Raw genomic sequence first — 8,872 nt, forward strand, 5'->3', positions numbered from 1 at the left:
TCTCTTGATTACAAATACTTCATCCATTCCCAACCAACATTTTATACTTGACCAGATTCCTGTAAGCTCCTCAACCTGATTTGGAAGCATCTGTTTCCAATACAATTTGAACTGGAGGACTATTAACAAGATTGGATTCAGACCCCAATCAAGCCAGAACCCAGGAATTGATGTCACGTGCAGGCTGGCACTGCAGTCCCAGGGCTGGGAGTGGAGCGGGGGAGCTTTGGGGGCAATAAAAATTTGATTTTCAGAGCCTATCATAGAAAAGCATCGACAAATCTGTGCAGAATGTACTGTGAGGGTCGTCTAAATCAAGTTCTGGGGGTTTGGGGGTAAATAAATACTGCCTGGTTTGTGCTTCCAGCTGGGGGCTGGAGCAGGAGAAATTCAGGAATAACCCCCTGAATCCCACAATCCGCTCACAGAATGAACTGTCCCATAAAAGAGAAAATCAGAATTTGTTTCAGGATGGGCCAGGAGCCACAGGTCAGTGTCCCCACCTCAGTGAGGGATTGTGTTCTGTAGTGCAGAAGGTTTTACCAGCTCACCATCCAGGGCTTGGGAATGAGGCAGGAATTTCAGGGCCCATCCCGAGGCCAGGGCTCTCGGGTCACTCCTCTGATTGCAGGGCCTGCTGAAATTCCTTTAATCAGAAAGACAACACCAACTGGAATCAGAACTTCTGGGAATCAGAACTCCTGGAAGAGTTCCAGGTAAATCTGGTGAAGAACTTGCTTTTGATCTGGAATGGATTAACAGAAAATGATTGGAATCCCTCCTTGCCCCATCCTGGTTTATGGCTCCACTTCATGGAGTTAAGCACCAAAATGTTTTCACACACAAACCTATAATTCTTCCTACAGAAAAAAAAATCAGAAAATCTTCTTTTTATACTCTTTTAAGTGCAAATCCAAGCTCTGGTAAGAGGACAGGTGACTGTACAGCACAGTCCCAATCCATTCCTGTCCACCAGGTGTTTAAAGCCAAGGTACAAAAGTTTCTCCAAAGATTTTGCTTTTCATTTCTTGGGCACAAAATGCCAATGCTCCACCTAGAAAGAACACAGCTAACAATAACTACTACAGTGGGTAAGAATATATTAAATATAAAAACTCCCCAGCATGATGGGGACAACTTTTAGTGTCTACTTATCATCTCCAAGTTATAAATTAACCTCTTCAAAGTAGCTCTAATATTGGCATTTTCTATAAATTTGCTATCCTTGTAAGAGTTATCATTATAGAATGGGTACAAATTATTGTTCAGGAAGAAGATTTTATTAGCAGGTTAGCAAAAAAGTGATTTTAAAAAAAAATCCACTTCATTTCTGATCTATTTATTAACAAGCCTACCCTGAATCTTTAGCTGTAACAGGAAGATGATAAAAAAATGTCAAGGAACAAAACTCCAAAGCTCCCAATGAGCCAGGGAAGGAGGTGAACAAAGCAGAGCACCCAGGAGGATTCAGGTTTTGGCATCTTTAGAACAAGGCTCAGTCCACAGGTGCAGTTTCCCATCATGACCAAGGCAAAGAGAAGGTAAAAGGCTCCTTCTGTGCATCCTCTCTGGAACCAAACACAAATCTTATACACAAATTATTAAAATAACACTTTTAGAAATACAAAGAAATGTTAAAATGTACCCCACAGTAGCCAGTTAGAGATAATTTGGGTATAACCCATTCAGAGACTTTCAGTCATTCTTGTCCATCTCTTCCTGGGGCTCTGAATTGCTGAGTTTCAGCACAAGTCACTGAAAATTCAGGAACTGTTACAGTGTTTAAATTTCTGATTAATGCCATTTTTGTGGCAGTGCAAACAGCAGGATAATCTGCTCCCCAGTGGTAAAGGGTTTTTAAGGAAACTCTTGCTGTAGCACTCAATTTAGCAGATGTTTTTGAAAATACTGTGGCATTCCAGGTAGAGAGGGAATATCAACAGGCTTGGAAATGAATGAATCATTTCTATAACCAATTAAAATGCCTGTGTATAATTGACAAAGTAAAATCTTCTGGTCTTTTGATGTGTTTGTTGGGTATTTTTGAATATAATGATAGTGAAGAGGCTGTGGAGAAAGGTAATGGCACCTTGGTGAAAAGGGGATAAGATTTAAAACTAATTTGCCTCTAATTCTGACTTTTACTCCCATGATGGAATAGTTTGGGGAAAGAAAAGGGGGGTGCCACTTGCTCATGACAACAATCATACAAAACAGATTTCTGCTGATAAATCCAGCTATAAATATTCCCTTCCCCTTCCCCTGCCAATCAATCCTTGTCCAGCAATCAAAGACCAGCATTTTCCTAAAATCCTCATCATCCTTCTCTGAATGAGAAAAATATCCCATTTTTTTCAGTCACAAAAATGAACTTTAGAAGGTTTGAGTTGAGGAGGGCTCGGTGTGAGGGACGATCCAACACTGGAAGGAACAGAAAATCAAATAAACAAGAGCCAAAAAGCCACTCACGTTTTTATGGAGCTGGGGGAATCTGCTGCCCAGGACACACAGCCACAAATGAAACCTGGCATTTCAATCAGATCAGGAGAGTTCTGGAAAAGAAAAGCACATGGATTTTGGCAAGAACGCTCTGAGGCATTTCAGAGGATTAAACTGAGGGACCACAGGCTGAGTTTGTGGACAGAACTCCTTTCAGGCAGAGCAGTGCTGCTCTTCAGATGACCAGAGAGGGCTGGGAAGGGTTTAATCTTCATCTCACAACAATGCAGATCAAAACTGGGGCCAGGCTTTGGGATATGACACTGATATCACTCCAGTCCTCCTGCTAAAAAAGCCTGGGCACAATAACTCAAACCAAAACTAAAAACTGTAGCTCGAGCCGCGAAAAAATAAAAAATAATGAATCATCTTGTCTGGAGAAAGCAAAATACTCATTTTTCACAGTGTAAGGGTTGCTGGTTTTCTCACTCTGGCTGCGTTTTGAAAATAAGCTGCCTCCCTGCTGGGCTGTGCTGCTGGATTACAATTATTTCCCTGGCATTAGCAGGAAGGCCACCAAACTGCTGGAATGGGCTGTGAACTTTCCTGCAGCTACAATGGTGATTTTCCACTTTTATTGATTTTGTTTTATTTTTTTTGTGGTCTCCACGTGGATGTTTACAGCATTTCCCACAGGCAGAGACACAACATTTATGTTCTGTTAGTTCAGAGCAGCGAATCCTCAGGGCCCAAAGGACACGGCAAGCTGCTGAAAGAAGCAATTTTATAACTTCTTTATTTTGGGGATGAGTGGGAAAAACATCCACATACATGATTGCTAAATCCTTGTTTAAAAATCCACCAGGATTTTTTAAAGGAGGAAAACTTTTTCAATACACATCTGGCTGGGATTTTGTTGATTTTTTTTTTTTTTTAAATGGGAACAGGTAAGAATTGACATTATTCCTTGGGATTGCTGGGTTGTGCTGCTGGTTCCTGAGGAGCAGCTGACAGAGGGCAGTGACACTCAGAGCTCCACACCCCACAATCCAGGCTGTGCCCAAATTCCTCAGGCTGGGGCTGCCTGGAATGACACACAAACAAATTAGCTGAAAAATAACATCTGCTGTTGATTTGAGGTCACTTTCTGTTTGCAGTACAAATATGCAAATGTAAAGGTAGAATTTCATGTCTCTTTTTCTTGGCAGCAGTGGAAGTTCCACCTCTTTTTTCTGGGCTCTGTGCCCACCCCTGCTCTCTGCTGCAGTGCTGAGGGTGGCACTGCAGGAGCTGCTGAGGAACAACTTGGTGGACATTGCTCCTGACAGGAAATTCATTCTCACCTTCTCTCTTCTATTACAATTATGAATGATGTCTTATTAATGATTAAATAACAGCTAATAAACAAACCTGATGAACAGAATAGAATGTAACTTTCTTTCCACACATCTTGGTGATAAACTGTAAAATCAAGTGAAAATCTCAGTGAGATATTGATGCTTGGATCATTTTGGAGCAGGCAGTGGCAGTTCTGTGCTGCAAAGCCTGGGTTTGTTTCCAGAGGAGGCAGCAGGAAGGAAATCCCTCAGCATTGCCCTATCTCCAGGTTTATTATTATCATTTCCATACTGAATCTGCTTCACCCCCATTTAGTCTGTGGGGAGGCATCTGGTTTACTTCAGCTTTTTGTTACCTCTGCTGTACCATGGATTTTCTTTCCTATTTTTTTTTTTTTTAAATTGATGAGTTAATGGGTTTGATTTGATACAATATGAAGAGAGCAGTCTTCCATTTCAGACAAAACAGTAGTCCTTGGGCAGGCTGAACATCCCAGCCACTGCCAAGGTTTGCTCAAGCACAACTCCAGTAATTTCATTTCCCTGGAATATGTTTTTTTTTAAATGCATATATTGAAACAGAACACATGAAGATGTCAACATGTTTTATGCTATAAGCAAATAAAGCCCACTTTCAATCAACGGGGAGGAAACCAACTGAACCCCACAAAGAAATGAGGCTTGGTTTCAACTCCCACATATTTCCACAAAAACCATGGAATCAGTTAAAATATGGAACCAGATCCCAAATGCCTATTGCATTTTTTATGTCTATATCAACTGAAAGTACTCCACAGAAAATATTCACAGATGTGTGTGGGTCAGAAATGAGAAGGAAGGGAAAACTGGAGGCTACAGGTCTCAGAACTCCAGGATTTGTACACTCTATTTTTGTATCCCTCTGAAATAAAATTGTATTTAGAGGCAGGAAAATCTCTCAATAAAGACTGTGCTACATCACAGAGAACATTTTATTGTTGTAAAAACTTACATTTTGTTACCTTCTGACTCCTGAGCATACAGTAAACAAATTGTGAAATCATAATTAGGTCCTTGCTCACATAATAAGCAGCAGTGACAATCTGAAAGAAATGAAACATTTCCTTGTTCAGTAGGCAAATAATTTGAAATACCTCAACTGCACAGAAATGTTGCTTCACAGTCATAATGTGAATGACAAACACCAAATCACTGCCAGAAATAAACACCAGTGTAAATATTTGGGCAATTATGACTTGGTTTATAGATGGCAGAAGAGAGAGAACCCTCTGTTAAACACAGAAGGGCTCAGAATGGACAGGGAGTTCACAGCTCCACTTAAACTCCTAAACTGGAGAGCTGAGATTCAGACTGACAGTGAGGACCAGGGAGCAATCCCAAAGCTGAGCCCACTGGACATACCTTGCTGAATTCCATGCTCACAAACATGACAGTTTTAATGTAAAGCTCTGCAATTAATATTTCAGCTCACGTTTCTGCAGTTCGACAGCTGAGCAAGCATGGTTTTATTTCACTCGATTTCCAGCACCCTTCTACCAGGCCTGTAAATTATATCCCCCTTTATGGGGACAGACTTTGAAGTCAATCCCTTTTTTTTTTTCCAGGCATTTTTAGCTGCTGAGATGACTGTCCCTTTCCCCTTGTCATCTCCTACCTGCATGTCTGAAACCTGAACACAGTGGCCAAGTGGTTCAGTGTGAGTGCCAACTCCAGGGCTGCTCCTGAGCTTTTCCCAACCCAAACTGAACTGGCAGGACAGGATTGGTGGGGAAGCATGGATTGAAATAAACCTTGAGCCAGCTTGAGCTGCAAGTGCACACACAACTCGGGGTGGAGAAGATAAGAGAGGAGAGGTGATTTATTCTCATTTGCTCTAAGTGGCAGAGATTAGTGTCAAGTCAGTACAACAGCACAGTACATCAAGCTCATTTGTCAACCACCAAATATTTTTGCAAACATGAACAACATGCTTCTCTGGCATATTATTCTATCTGTATTATGCAGATAGAGGAACATATCCAAGATAAAATTAAAAAAAAAAAAAGAAAAAAAGAGGAAAAGGCAGCTTTTGCAAAAGGCTTCAGGCAAGATTACTCATGTTTGAATCTGAGAACTGCTTAAGACTTTCAACTTAGGGGAGTGCAGCAGGCAGTGAGCAGACAATGGAAGTGAGCCCTGTGACAAGGCTCCAGCACTCCCACACATCCCTGGCACACTCTTCCAGGAGGTGCCAAGTGCAGGGCGCTCCATTCCTGCCCAATCTGCTGGGGAGGTGCTGAGGAGCCATCACTCCTGCACGGAGATCCAATCCCACGAGGGGATTTCTGCCTCTGTTCCCACCCCGTGCAAATCCCCAAATCCGGTTAGGGATGCTGAGCATCCTCTGTGCAAAGCCCTGCACATCCAGACGGATGCAGCAGCTCCCACAGGAACCTGCCAAATTCCAGGGAATAAACACAGCCACTGTGAACCAGGCATTACCCACACAATGCTCGCTCCTGTTTGCTGCTTGCAGACACAAGCTGGACTTCCAAGAAAGAAAAATACTTTGTGGATCCAATATTTATCCACTCCAAATTTATCACTGCAGCATTTGAGTCCAAGCTCGTGGTGGATGAGGGGTCAGGAATCTGCTGCAGGATGAGCTAAAGCAGGGAATTTATTGGAATTTAAGACCAGATCTCTGATTTTTCATGTTCACTGTGATGCTAATAAAGACACAGTATTTTCCTTAGAGGTACTTACCCAGATTCTGAATATTCTGCTCACTCTTAAAAAATATATATTTATATAAAATGTTTATCTATATGTTGGTTCCATGCAATTAATTTGGAGATAATGCTATGAACAAGAAGTTATGATTCATATTCCAGGTGAGTTTTAAAGTCACTAAAATCCATCCAGCCTGATCAGTGACTCAACACAGTGTCAAACAGTTTGTGTTATTTAACACTCCACAGGAAACATGGGAAGCATAAAGAACTTGCAGAAGGCAAATGTAGGGTGATCCTGCCCCCAAAACTCCCTAAATTATGCCACCATTATGCACCAAATTATTCAAATCTTGAAAAAGTTTCAAAATTTGTTTTCACAGAGCATCATTCTCTGTAAAATTAGGACTCTTTTTGCTCATTGGCCAGAAACTCCTTTTTCTTTCCATGAGACTTCAGGGTTTTGTGGCTTTAAATGCTGGAACAAGTTTCCATCAGGAATTGGCTGCCTCTCCAGAGAACTGTCATCATTGGACCTAAACCAATTAAACAATAAAAATACAATGTACATTTATAGACTGAGAAATCACCTGAGCCTGAAGGATATATTCAGTTTATTCTGCTTATACTGGGAAAGTTATTAGACTTCATAGCCGTCTTTGAAAAAAGCTTTTAAAGTTAAAAAAAATGTTGCAGGTAGTATTTCAAGTATTTTTTTATACCATTCTGGCACTGTGCAGCTGAGCAGACCCACTAAAACAGGACACGGTATTTAAATTTGATTTTTGGGGGTTTTATTATTCAATATATATGCAGCAGAATATTTGTGTTGCCAGTCTCTGAGACTATAATTTTAGTATTAAAAAAAAAATGCTATTTTTCTTAAATCTCTGGCAAAATGTCCTGTCCCAGGAAGAGCAAACCCAGGAACTCCACATGAAAAGAGGATAAGGAGACTGCCAGAACATTTCTTTGCTTCCTGTAGTATTGAAGTTGTTAGTGATGAGAAAAGCATGAGAATAGTTTGTGTTGGAAGGGATCTTAAAGATCATCCAGTTCCAACTCTCAAATTATAAAATTACATTAAAATGGTTTATGTTCCTATAACAATTCTTTGCCTGTAACCTCATATTCTTTCTTAGATTGCTGCTCAAATACTGGTTACTTCCATATGGAAAAATTCCAGTGAAGGTGTGACCTTGGACCCTTGGCATCATCTCTTTCTGCAGAGGTCGAGCTACAAACAACACTGTTACGGTCCAAGGTATTTAGGAACAAGGAATCAATAACCTGAGCCTCTTGTTTGGACTTTTTCTCATTTTAATATCTTACTCTGGGGTGAGTAAACAAATTGACAATGGTTTTGAAGTGAAATCCACGTGTTTAGGAGCAGCTCAGACAAGGAAGCTTTTCCCTGGGATTTGGGAGATGTGCCACAGTCTCCGGATGCCAAATAACCAGCACGGCGAGTGATGTGTGAGGATGTCAGCTGTGTGTTTGGCTGCTGTACAAGGTGTTTAAACCGCAGATAAGAACAGCTCAAGCCCCGAAAAGGGGTTCAGTTTTACAGCGTTCACCGGTTAATTCCTGCTGGGGAAGGAAAAGGTGGAGCCGCGCTGTGGAGTAACCAGGGATTCTGCAAGAATGTCCCGGTATTAACCTGGTCACTGGGTTTTGGTTTAAACTGTTGTCTGAAAGCATTTTAGACACTCCTGGTTGTGAATTCTGCTTGGCCAGATTTCACCTGGAAACCAAGGCCAGTTCCCAGAGAACAGTCCCAGTTTATCTTAACCTGGGATAGCGGAAGGTGTCCCTGCCCATGGCAGGGCTGGAATGGGATGAGCTTTACGATCCCTTCCAAACCAAACCAGTCCGGCTTCTTCGATTCTTGGATTTTATGGTTTTATTAACAATGGTAAACCAAACACCAGAAGAGAAGGAAGTGCCTTTCTGGAGAGCCCAGCATCCCATCCCGGGGAGCCGCATCCCTGCGGGAACGGGGTCCCGGGGCTGCCGTTCCCCTTTTCCCTGCGGAGCCGGGGATCGCCCGCGGGTCCTCGGGGGAGCCACGGGAACGGGAGAAGCAGGACAGGGAAATAACAGCCGGGAACGGCGTCGGGAGCGGCCCCGGGAGCGGGGGACACGGAGCCGAGCGGGACCGGCACGGATCCGCAGGGCTGCGGCTGCTGCTCCGGCAGCCGGCGGGCTCGCCTCGAGAGAGAGGAGCACCGGGAAAAGCGGGATAGCCGGGATAACCGGGATGCCCGGGATAGCTGGGATGCCCGGGATAGCCGGGATGACCGGAGCAGCGCCATCCCCTCAGCCCCGGCCCTGCCCTTCCCGCCCGCCGCCATCGCCTCAGAGCGCGGGCCCGGGGCGCCCCCT

At 43.0% G+C, this 8,872-nt stretch overlaps 1 pseudogene; it reads right to left on the reverse strand.

Moving 5' to 3' along the window:
• Positions 1–1,364: 1,364 nt before the first annotated feature.
• LOC106628281 (lysosomal amino acid transporter 1 homolog) lies at positions 1,365–6,063 on the reverse strand (annotated as a pseudogene).
• Between the last annotated feature and the right edge of the window lie 2,809 nt (positions 6,064–8,872).

Source organism: Pseudopodoces humilis, chromosome 11 (genome assembly GCF_049639895.1).
Source record: "Pseudopodoces humilis isolate 2021_Gansu_Grassland_sample_001 chromosome 11, ASM4963989v1, whole genome shotgun sequence".
NCBI classification, from domain to species: domain Eukaryota; kingdom Metazoa; phylum Chordata; class Aves; order Passeriformes; family Paridae; genus Pseudopodoces; species Pseudopodoces humilis.